The 12,607-nt window shown below is 39.2% G+C and overlaps 1 protein-coding gene across 5 annotated transcripts in view; it reads left to right on the top strand.

Annotated features, from left to right (window-relative positions):
- The window catches only part of Erbb4 (erb-b2 receptor tyrosine kinase 4), a 1,096,075-nt gene that overhangs the window by 554,492 nt on the left and 528,976 nt on the right, over window positions 1–12,607 (top strand). The gene's annotated exons all lie outside the window — the stretch shown is intronic.

Genomic DNA, 12,607 nt, shown 5'->3' with positions numbered 1-12,607 from the left:
GGTCCTTGCTATTTTCTCATTGTTGCAGACATGATGCTAACGAACTAGACTTATCTTGAAAAGAAAACTTTACAGAGACTTCTTTTCAGTTTGTTTATTGTAGTTATACAGATTCTAGTAGAATTTTTTTGACATAATAGTGAATTTTACCGAATCTGTAGCTATAGTTAAATTGTCCCAATAAAATTATTCAAACCTAACATTGGCATTCAGTAGCTTACATTATGAATTTACTTGAAATTACTAACATATGTGTGCATTACACCAAACACAGAGTGATTTATGTTTATTTTGTTCTACACAGTGAAGTTTATGCACTTTGAAGAATTAAATATTTTAAGGGGCTTTGCCATGAATGTGATTGGAATTGTTAACTTACCAAAGTGGTTTTTTAGTATTCACAGTATATGTGGAATATAAGCTTAGAAATTGAAATTTTAACTTTATAATCATCTAGATATGTGACATAAATATAGAAATTGGGAGCACAGGTAGGAATTTGGTAATGCCAGGTGTTTATGGGGTGGTTTTTGCACAGACAATGAAATTACAGTAAATGCTTATTACTGAAGATGTATTCATTCCTATACCAATATTATTTCTTCAGTTTTTTTTTCAGAATATTTCCCTACCAAAGAATGACCTTTGTTTGTTGTTGATGTTTTTGCTACATTGATACTTGCATATGAGCAATAACAGGAGAAGGAATTTTGAAAATAAAATAGGGGAAAATGGCTGAATGACTGATATTAGAGGTCTAAAAATAAGATAATACAATTAAAACTTGCAGACTTACATAGGAAGCACTGTGTGTTTTTCATGAATTTCTTATGATTATGTTAAGGAATAAAGGGATAAATTTCTTTTCAGAATGTTTACATTCTTAGAATTTTATTATTGTTATTATACACAGTGAGCTAATTTATTTTTCTCCATAAGAAAACAATCTTTAAATTTGTATTCATATTCATATCCACATTTGACATCGGTACTTCTAAAATAATAAGCAAAGGTTTTAAAATAGAAGTATGTCACATTTAAATATGTTTTAGCTGCTAGATTCACTGCAGTATTAATTATGATTATGACAATTGGTTATTTTTTTGTTACACGGAATTATAACACTGTTGTTCAAAAGTGTGTTCTTACTTGAATACCGTGATGATATTACTTGACATGTGTAGAAATGGATAATTTATTAAGGTTAAGGGCTGATTCCTTAAAATAATATCTGGACTACATGGTAGCTCAGGATCCAAGTGGGTTCCCTAGTAAGGGGAGCAGAAGCTATTTCTGACACGAATGCAATGACAGGCTCTTCGATCCCCCACACACACATACACTGAGGGAGGAGCAGCCTTGCTAGGCCGCAGAAGAGGACATTGCAGCCAGTCCTGAAGATACCTGATAAGCTAGGGTCAGATGGAAGGGGAGGAGGTCCTCCTGTATTAGTGGACTTGGAAAGGAGCAGGGAAGAGATGAGGGAGGGATGGTGGGATCAGGAGGGAATGAGGTATGTGGCTATGCCTGGGATACAAAGGAAATAACCTGTGGATTAATATAAAAAATTAAAATTATTATAAAAAATATCTGGGCTATTTAAAAGTTATTGCTTTCTTTTTAGCGTGTGATTCAAGGGACTGTGTAATAAAATGTAGGGTGAAAATACTAGATATTGTAGTCACTTTTCAGATATTTGATATGTTAGGAGGTTAACAATGATGTTGAAATATTTTTTATGTGTGTCTAGAATGGTCACATGTTTGGTGTGATGACTAATTTTCTGACATTTGTGTGTGATAATGTGTGAGGAAGAACTGAAGACATCTAATTATGTATATAAAGAAGGGTTATGGGAAAAGCTTTTTGGAAAAGCTAAATATTCTAGGTGATACCGAAAAATAAGCAGCAAGCGTTCCAATTCTGGTTGGTTTTATGCTTAGAAAAATGTTTCTTTTATGTTGTTGTTATATTGTTCTACCAAAGAAGTTGGTTTAAACTTATATTACACACATGGATCTGAGCTCTTCCCTAATTATGGTCTAATAAAAATAAGAATGGATATTTAAAAACCCAAATGTGCTAGCATTTCATGAGGTATTTGACTTCTTAACAATAGCGCGTTGGTCTTTTTAACTGAAACTCGTCGTCGACTGCATCTGAGATGCTCTGAATGGCACCTCTGGAGGTGGGCTAGCAACATGTGTTTAAAGACCTTCGCACGATTCTGACTGCTGAAGCTCTGAATTCCCTGTCCAGATGAATTTGAGTGAGCTTACCAAAATGCAACAGCACAATGTCTACTTAACCTTTTTACACTTCGTTGGCAAGAGTAATTTTCATTCATCTATCATATTATGAAAAGAAAAGAAGAAATGCAACAGAAACGATTATTCTTTTCATTGCACAACCAGCAATTATATTCTAGGTTGGGTTCAGAGTACAAAAAGCACAGTGGGAGGCTGGAGAGAAATGTGAATAAAATGTCCGAGAGGGCAGGGGATGTAGCCCCATTGGTAGAATGCCTTCCTTATGTGGGTAAAACCCTGGCGTTGGTCCCCAGATTTTTATAAAGCTAGGCATGTTGACATATTCCCATAATGCCTCACCCAGGACATTAGCTAAGGAAGAATATCAGAAGTTCAAATTTATTCTAAAATATATAACAAGTTAGAAGCCACATAAAAGAGACCATAATATGGGCAACCTTTGGGCAGAGTGCAGGGAATCTTAGGAAAGAAGTGGGAAACAGTAAGATCTGGAAGAGGACAGGAACTCCACAGGAGAGCAACAGAACCAAAAAATCTGAGCACAGTGGTCTTTCCTGAGGCTGATATTCCAACCAAGGACTATGCATGGAGATAAAGTAAGACCCCTGCACAGATGTAGCCCATGGCAGTTCAGTATCCAAGTGTTTCCATAGTAATAGGAACAGGGACTGCCTCTGACATGAACTGATTGGCTTGCTCTTTAATTACCTCCCCCTGAGGGGAAGCAGCATTACCAGGCCACAGAAAAAGACAATGCAGCCGCTCCTGATGAGACCTAATTGACTAGGATCAAAAGGAAGGAAAAGAAGACCTCTCCTATCAGTGGACTTGGGAAGGGACATGCATGCAGAAGTTGGAGGAAGGGAGGGATTGGGACAGGAGGAGGGAGGGAATCACAGGGGGGATACAAAATGAATAAAGTGTAATTAATAAAGAATTAAAAAAAGAAAAAAGTTACAGTTTTAGAGATGAGGAATATGCTATGATAAATATTCTCTTTCATTTTGTCTAGCAACAACTTATTACATAGTGAACATTGCAAAGATTGTATTCATTTATCCTAAATTTTCTTAACCATAAGCTTCTTTTATAGCATTTGTAACAACAACAAAATAACAGATAGTGGTTTGGAAGGTAATAAGTAGTTGCATGGCATAACAACAAATTTGAGCATAAAGACTTCAGTCTTATCGCAGTGAAGATGACTTAGTCTGTAAACTATTTGCTCTATGAAGACCTGATATTCCTCTCCAGGATCCATGTAAAATTCAGGGAGTGGTGACATGTGTATTATCTAAATGCTGTGGAAGTAGAGGACAAGTGGATCCCAGGTCTTCACTGGCTAGACAGGCTAGCTAAACTGGATAGTTCCAACCCTATGAGAGACACTGTTTCAAAAATAAAAGGGGACCTCCCGAGGAATGACCTGTGAAATTGGCTTCTTTTTTTTGAAATTTTAATTATAATTTTTATATTAATTACAGTTTATTCACTTTGTATCCCAGCTATAGGCCGTTCCCTTCCTACTTCTCAATCCCACCCTTCCTTTTTCATCTCCTCCCGTGCCCCTCTCCAAGTCCACTGATCAGGGAAGGCCTCCTCCCCTTCCATTTGACCCTAGCTTCTCAGATCTCATCAGGACTGGCTGCATTGTCTTCCTCTGTGGCCTGGTAAGGCTGCTCCCCACCTCAGGGGGAGGTGATCAAAGAACCAGCCACTGAGTTCGGGTCAGAGACAGTCCCTGTTCCCATTACTATGGAACCCACTTGTATTACTGAGCTGCCATGGGCTATGTCTGAGCTGGGGTTCTAGGTTATATCCATACATGGTCCTTGACTGGAGAATCAGTCTCAGAAAAGACCCCTGTGCCCAGATATATTTGGTCCTTGTGATGCTTCTGTCCTCTCCAGGTCTTACTAACTCCTCCTTCTTTCATATGATTCCCTGCACTCTGCCCAAGGTTTAGCTATGAGTCTCAGCATCTGCTTTGATACATTGCTAGGTAGAGTCTTTCGGAGGCCCTCTGTGGTAGGCTCCAGTCCTGTTTCTGGTTTTCTTAGTTGTGTTTAATTCGATGGGAAGACCCACCCTGAATACAAGCAACACCATTTCATGGGATGAGCCCTGTACTGAAGACAACTTGAGACAGCATGCCAATCACTAACACCAACACACAGAGATATTAGTTCAGTGTTATCTGCACTTGACTTTGGATATAGTGCATCCAGCTCTCTCAAACTCCTGATACTGTGAATCCACTACTGTGATGGATTATAACCGTAAGTTTTCAGGTCAAAGGAACCTCTTTCCCCCAAGTTGTTTTCATAATGGTATTTTACAACAGCCTCAGGACACAAAACCCAGTCTATGGGTTGAAGACTTTATTACATGTACTTGGCTATGGTCAATTTAATTTTATCAAAAGCATGAAATGCACTAAACTGCACCCCCCCCGTGATTAAATAGAAGAAAAAGAAAACGTGTTTAATTGCTGCCAGTCACAGCTCTGTGCTTAATTATTATTGGATGAACTATAGTGGAGAAGAGGAAAAAAAATAAGCCAGGCATATCCCTGCATCATCAGTGTACTTTGTTAACACAGACAATCCTCTTCTGCCTGGGGAAAGGTACACTTTGACCAGAGGACATCAACAGGAAAAGTTGACCTCACCGCAAGTCTTCGGGAATGCCACTTCTATGTCTGGGGAACATAGGATTGAACCAAGGAGGGCAGAACATTTGTATTAAGGCCATCTGGACATGCTTCTTATTAGTCACTCCTAAAGCTGATGTCGCACCAGCTCCTTCTTAACCAAAGCTTTCTACTGAAAATTCATGTCAAAATTTGATATTGATGTTCTATCATAAAATTTAATCTCCTACACAACTACTGAGTGGTTTGACTTAAGTCTAAAGAGAGAGTGAATCTATGATACAAAGTAATCACTAGAAATTTATAATTGTAAATCCACTTCATATTATTATAATGGATAGTATAATTTCACATATACATTACAGTGTATATGAAATAATTCTTAAAAATACCTGAGTTTTCCCGCATTCTCTTTATGAAATTCTGTTTTATATTGCTATGTTCAATAAGCTATGTACAAATGCAATACATGTATAGGTATGTATGTTGTACTAAACTTTACTTTTAAATATTTTAATTAATGTTCATTTTATAAATTATGAGAATCTCTTTTTTGAGTAGGTGAAATTGCAGATAATAAATAAGTGCAGTTTATGTTTTAGATTAAGATCCTCAATTATTTTCCTGCAGTCAATATTTAATGAATAATATGATCATTAGGCCCAGTTTCTACTGGATTATCTTAATGAGATCATTATTTGAGATGTAAACAAACAAAGTATTTGTTATACAAAGTAATTTATGTGAAGGCATTTTTGGAAATGTTCAACAATAATATAAAGGACAGATTAAGTTTGCTGTGTTCTATTAGTAGAACAATAGAACAAAGAACCTGCTTTGTGGGGGATACTTTACATCTAAGTGATATTAAAGTTAAGTCATGTCTTGTGAATATTACCATTTAACTGCCCCAGGTTCCAAATGCATATAGATCACTAAAAAAAATAGTACATTAAAATAGTTATCTTCTATTTATTATGTATTATTTAACCACTTTACATTCTGATTGTAGCTGCCTCCCTCCTCTCCTCCAGGTCCCACCCTCTCTCTTCCCTTTATTCCTTCACCCCTACTCCTAAGAAAATGGAAGCCCTCTACCAACCCACCCCAGAACATCAGGGTGCATCAGGATTCAGTGCATCCTCTTCCCTGGGGAGTCAGCACCTTCCAGAGGAAGTGATCAAAAAGCAGGCAACAGAGTCCATGTCAGAGACATTCCCTGCTCCCTTTATTAGGACACCCACATGAAGACCAAACTAGCCATTGGCTACATCTGTGTAGGGGACCTAGGTCCAGTCCATGCATGGTTCTTGTTTGGTGCTTTAGTCGCTTGAAGCCACCCTGGGCACTGGTTAGTGTTGGCTCTGTTGGGCTTCTTGTGGAGCCCCTGTCTCCTTCCCTCTGTCCTTCCATTCACTCTTCAACAAGTCTCTCTGTTCTCAGCCCAATGATTGGCTGTGTCTCAGCATCTGTTTCTATCCCCTGCTGGGTAAAGCCTTTGGAGGGACGGCTATGCTAGGCTCCTGTCTACAAGTATAGCAGAGGATCATTAATAGTGTCACAGATGGCTCTCCTCCATGGGATGTGTCTCAGTTGGGACAGGCATTGGTTGGACATTCCCTCAATCTCTGCTCTATTTTTATCCCTGTGTATCTAGTAGGCAGCGTAAATTTTGGGTTGAAGTTTTTGTGGATGGCCTGATGTTCCCCTCCCTCCAATAGGAGTCTTGTTTAGTTAGCAGCTGGTGTCTTCACTCTTCATGACCCCTGCTACTAGAGACTTCAGCTAAAGTCAACCCCATATCCTCCAAGACCAAGCTATATTACTCCTGGCCACAGACCCAAAGGATGCTCCACCATACAACAAGGACATTTGCACAACTATGTTCATAGAAGCTTTATTCATAATAGTCAGAAACTGGAAACAACCCAGATGTCCCTCCACCAATGAATGGATACAAAAAAAAAATGTGGTACCTTTACATGGAATACTATTCAGCTATTTAAAACAAAGACATCTTGAAATTTGCAGGAAAATGGATGGAATTAGAAAAGGTCATCCTATGTGAAGTAACTCAAACACCAAAAGACATGCATGGTATGTCCATAATTACAAATGGATTTTAGTCGTATAATACAGTATAAATGTACTACAGTTCACACACAAGAAGATAAGTGACAAGGAGGACACAAGGGAGGTTGCTCAAGTATTTTCTAGTTTTTAGAATCCTGAAACCTCCTACCTTATTTAGTAGTGGTCACACAAATCGCCAATATCAAAATGGAGAGACTGCCTGTGCTTGACTCCGGAAATGCCAGAGAGCAAGGATGTGGAAACAGAATCCCCAGCTTAATGGTTTAATGCTTATCTATTTCTTATAGCCTGAGGATATCTTTATCATGAAAATTGAAAGATTATGTTATGTGACAGTGTTGTTACAGGCACCAAATGAAGAACATAGAGACTACAACACCCAGAAGACTCTACCCAGCAGTGTATCAAAGCATACACTAAGGCTCATAACCAAACTTTGAGCAGAGTTCAGGGAATCTTATGAAAGAAGTGGGAGACAGAAAGAACTGGAGGGAATAGGAGCTCCACAAGGAGAGCAACAGAACCAAGAAATCTGGGCACAGGGGTCTTTTCTAAGTCTGATACTCCAACCATGGACCATGCATGTAGATAACCTAGAACTCCTGAACAGATGTAGCACATGGCAGCTCAGTATCCAAGTGGGTGTCCTAGTAAGGGGAACAGGGACTATCTCCGACATGAACTCAGTGGCTAGCTATTGGATCAGTTCCCCCCCTGAGTGGGGAGCAGCCTTGCCAGGCCATGGAGGAAAACAATGCAGCCAGTCCCGATGAGACCTGATAGACTAGGGTCAGATAGAAGGGGAGGAGGAACTCCCCTTTCAGTGGCCTTGCGAGGGGGATTGCAAGAGATGAGGGAGTGGGGGTGGGATTGGGAGGGACTGAGAGAGGGGGCTACAGCTGGGATACAAAGTGAATAAACTGTTATTGATATAAGAAAGAAAAAGAAAAATTAAAAAAAATACTCAGGAAACCACAGTTCCCTGGGTGCCCTGTTACTATTTCAGTTTTAGATTTCCTTTGTACCAAGACATTGCCAAAACTCTTCTGCCTATTCCTTCATATTCAGTAGGACTCCAGTTCAATCATGGGAGTATTGGGTGTGACTTGTTCAGGCAAAAGCTACTTCCATATTTACGGTCTCTTCGGAAAGTTCTTTGGAACTGTTTTTTGTTTGTTTGTTTGTTTGTTTTGTCCACAATAATGCTCTTCTGGCAAGAAGAAGCCACAGGCTTTTCTTTGTTAATTCTCTACGCAAACACTGTCGTCTTTACCCTACAGTACTAGCTTCCTATCCTTCAGTTCCTTAGATACAGGCAAGTTGCCCCAGCCCTTCATTTTAAAGCCTGTCACATGTCCCCTTCATCGGCCCTGACACTTGTCATGATCTAGATGAGGGACATAATCATTCTGAGTTCTTTTTCTGGCGCTGGAGTTGCAGAGCATCCTTCAGCTGCTCTGTGAAAGGACTTAATGGTGTCGAAGTAGGTTTAACCTGGCCACTTCAGGAACTGTGACTGGATAGAATACTTGACAAAGGTGGTCCTCACATTTCCTTTAGGACACCTACTCAGCATATTCCGATAATTGGAGAAAGAATATCACAGCAGTTCTCTCAGCTTAAGGATAGACTGCTTGGAAATGATTAGATCAAGTCTAATTTGTAGTGAGCCTCCTGTGAGGCAGAGAATCAGTCACAAGAGTGGCAGTTTCTAGTGAAGAGTCTATAATTTGTAGATGCGATACTTCAATCAATGCTCTTATGAAATACTGTTTGCTTGTCATGTCAGACAGTGTGCATTGACAAGAAGGAAAAGCATAGTGTTCTATTTATATCTGTAGTGAAAAGAGTAATATATTTAAAAACTGGAAGTTAATTACGGAATCAAAGAGTTGTAACTGTCATTTTAGTCACTCTCTACCCCCACACCAAAAGGTTTAGACAACTGGTGACTGACTGAATTTATCTATGTATCTATCTATGTATCTATGTCTGTCTATCTATCTATCTATCTATCTATCTATCTATCTATCTATCATTTTTTAACTTTAACTTTTAGTTTTTTTGCAATTTATTCATTTTATTTTATTTTTATTTTTTTTTCATTATACTTTCTCTTTTTTCAGTTTCTTTTTTTTTATTTTTTTATCAGTTACATTTTATTAACTCTGTATCCCAGCCGTGTCCCGATCCCTCATTCCCTCCCAGTCCCTCCCTCCCTCCCTCCCTCATCTCCACCGTGCCCCTTTCCAAGTCCACTGATAGGGGGGACCTCCTCCCCATTCATCTGATCCTGTTTTATCAGGTATCTTCAGGACTGGCTGCAAATTTTATATCACGATTGTATCTGTTCCCTCATCTCCTCCCGGTCCCACCCTCCCTCCCTATTCCCCCCAACCCCTTCCCCTGGTCCACCGAAAGGGGGAGTCCTCCCTTCTGCTGTCTGATCCTAGCTTATCAAGTCTCAGCAGGATTGCCTGCATCCTATTCCTCTGTGGCCTTGCAAGGCCACCACCAGGGGGAAGCGATCAAAGAGGAGGCCACCCAGTTCATGTCAGAGACAGTCCCTGTTCTCTTTTCTCAGGGACCCAAATGGAGACTAAGCTGCATATGGGCTACAAAGGAGCAGGGCCCTAGGTCCTCTCCATATACTCTCCTTGGTTGGTGCATTAGTCTCCACAGAACCCCCTTTGTTTGTCCCCTTGTGGAGCTCCCATCCCCGCCTCTCCCCTTCTATCCCCACCCTCGCCCTTCTTCCATAAGACTCCCTGTACTCTGCCCAAAGTTTGGCTGTGAGTCTTTGCATCTGCTTCGATCCCCTGTTGGGTGGAGCCTTTCAGCAGACATCTATGGTACGCTCATGTCCTTTTCCCTCTCTTCCACTGCTTCTGGTGTCTATCCTGTTTGCCATTCTGAATGAGAATTAAACATTCTCCCCAGGGTCCTGCATGCCATATACTAACTTATAAGCAGATATTAACCATATAATATATAATAACCATACTAAAATGTACAGACCTAAAGAAGACTGACTGAATTTAAATAATTGAAGGAGGGAAATGAGAATTTCTCTCCCCTACCATGCATTAGGAAATGTAATGACTGTAGTGAAATGGACCTTTGGTTGGGGGCTGCCAGACAGTCATTTTAGGGAATAGACTCATAACTCTTCTGGTCATTATTTTGTAGTGATGCCTAATAAAATGGTCTGTTCAGGTGTGGGGCATCAGAAAAGGCTCAACATTTAAGCAGGCTATTATTCTTTCAGAGAAGTAGGGTTTGACTCCCAGTACCCCTATTACAGATCAAAATAATCTATAAATTCAGCCCCACCAGGATTTTACACCCTTTTCTGGCCTCGTGGACCTTACATGCACACAGTACCCAGACTTACATGTAGGCATAAGAATCACAAAAAAATAAATAAAGTGTAAATCACAGCCCTCTTACCTTAGGTCATGTTCAGGGCTCCTGAAGAGAACCCAGTGTTAGGAGTTAATTTTACTAAATACCTGTAGTATTCTTCAAAGGACCTTTGGGGTCTTCAAGCATCATGATGGTCTTTCACAACTACACACCTTTAGAAATTTTAAGAACCAAGTACTATTTCTTGCTTCTATGGTAAAATAATATCTGCATGCCACTTTTGCTAAGAGAACACATATAACTTGCAACACAGGAAAAATAATGTACAAAGTTATTAGACCATTGTTAAAACTCATTTATTGAGCAAGCATGCTTGCTTAGGGTATTTCTACTTTTGATCATCTGGATCCTTGAAGCAATGGAAGAGTTGGCTGCTTCTCACTAACGCGCCGAGATTTCAAAATGCAGAAATCTGTTTACTTCAGAACACTTGGCCCTCCCCTCTCACCTCAGAATAAGAGCGTTTTGCAGGTGTTAAGGACCTGAACTGTAAATAAGTGACACATTCACCTTATCTTGTCCTAGACCCAAAGGAGGAATGACAGAGCTGGGGTGAGGGCCTCTGACTCTCCATCAGAAGTGAATAAATACTATTTAGAAATTGTTCGTCTGTATCATTAAAGGAATAAAATGAGAACACCATCACTGGCACACCTTTGTTGTTATAAAGGCAACAAATTTAATTACAGGAGGTGGCTCACACTGGACAGATCCTAACCCTCTCTCTGAGCTACCAGAACTTAGAAAACTCCTCCACCCCCATTTTACATACTATTTGTATGATATATGTTCATGCTGAAGTTTATACGGTACAAAACATCTTATTGCTTCTTTTGTTTGTATTTTACGTTCTGTCTGTGGTGCTCACCTGACAAATATTGTCTTGTAATTTGATTATGTCTATTAAAATCCACCCTAGAGGCTTATAACTTAATAGGGTGCACCTCGTTCTACCATCTCTGGATGTGTTTCTTTGTGTTATGTCATTTCCTAGAATTATTTAAGACTGTGTCTCCAAGCATGATCATAGTGAAGAAATATTAAATTGTTTGCAAATAAACACGATCCAATCTTAAAGCTTGCAGTTCAAGAAGAGTTCTTGCTATGATGTTTCTGTAATGTTTGAATATGTAATTAATGACAAGTGGACCATAAAACCCAAACTAATGCACAGATTGTCAGCAATGCAGGAACTGATTTAAGTGTAAGAGTATAAGAACTCTACCAATTAATTCTACCACTACTTCAGTGCAACTGTAGATACTTATAAATAAAGGACAATAGCTTGTGAACTGTCATTAACAAGCATTTATTAGTTGATTAGTCATTACTGGTAAAGGTTCAAGATTCCTTTCAAAAGTTATGTCAGTTCAAATATTCATTAATTTGGTTTATTCTACTGCTATATTCAAAGCACTGTGCTAAATATGAGCTAATTCTAAATTATCTCTATATACCTGTCTACTCTTGGTAAATATTTTGTTTCTGGCAAATGTTTACCCTTTGGCTGTAGTGTGTAAGCATAAGGGATGTGTTTTTCCAAATCATGATTAATATGATTTCTGCAGTCAAGCATGACTGCATTGCAGGGAGCCTCTCTTTTTCTTTGCTTTATTCTCTTCAGCATGGCTGTTCAATAGAAATTTCTGTGAGGAAGATATATGCACATTGTCCTGTAGAATGAAGTCGCCAGTTGCCACATGTAGTTACTGAGCTAAGACTAGTACAACCTAGAAACTTAATTGTAATTGGGGTAAATTATAGTTACTTTAAATAGTCAAGTGTGGTCACTGCCAATAGTGTTAATCAGTGTCATTCCACAGGAGTAGGATGCTTTATTTAGCCCAAGGCAGTGAGCCAGGACTGACAAAGAATAACATGGATGATAAACTCTGGGTCTGACTCCTTCCACCATCAAGTCCTTTTCTTTGTGTGCGTGTGTGTGTGTGTGTGTGTGTGTGCGCACATGTGTGCTTATTATACATATATATATATATATATATATATATATATATATATATATAATTTTATTTATTTGTTTTACATCCTAGTTGTAGCTACCTCACTCCTCTCCTCCAGGTCCCATCCTCAAGTCCTTTCCTGTGGCCAGTTATTCTACTTTTTAAGTGCATTGTCCTCAACTTACATGAGCATAGTTCATAAA

The sequence above is a fragment of the Meriones unguiculatus genome, chromosome 15 (genome assembly GCF_030254825.1).
Source record: "Meriones unguiculatus strain TT.TT164.6M chromosome 15, Bangor_MerUng_6.1, whole genome shotgun sequence".
NCBI lineage: Eukaryota > Metazoa > Chordata > Mammalia > Rodentia > Muridae > Meriones > Meriones unguiculatus.
This window is presented reverse-complemented; position numbering and strand designations above follow the sequence as displayed.